The sequence below is a fragment of the Gavialis gangeticus genome, unplaced genomic scaffold (genome assembly GCF_001723915.1).
Source record: "Gavialis gangeticus isolate Ggan-Ray unplaced genomic scaffold, GavGan_comp1, whole genome shotgun sequence".
NCBI classification, from domain to species: domain Eukaryota; kingdom Metazoa; phylum Chordata; order Crocodylia; family Gavialidae; genus Gavialis; species Gavialis gangeticus.
In genome coordinates this window covers 52,368,748-52,368,990 of record NW_017729031.1, presented here as the reverse complement: position 1 = coordinate 52,368,990, position 243 = coordinate 52,368,748, and positions in this window count along the sequence as shown.

Sequence of the window (243 nt, the reverse complement as noted above, 5' to 3'; positions counted from 1 at the left end):
CCCGGCCCCGGCCCCCCGCTCGCTCTCCACTCACCCCACAACCAAAGTCCAGCTCTGGGCCCCACATGGCAAGAAGGACGTGAACACTATTTGCAAGGCAACACTAATGGCCTGGGGGAGGGGAGGCTTCTGAGGAAAGGCTGCAAGAACTGGGGCTATTGGACGGGGGGAGATGTTAAATGGTCTTCAAACACCTGAAGGGCAATTACAGAGAGGATGGAGATGGGCCTGTAGAGGGCAAGA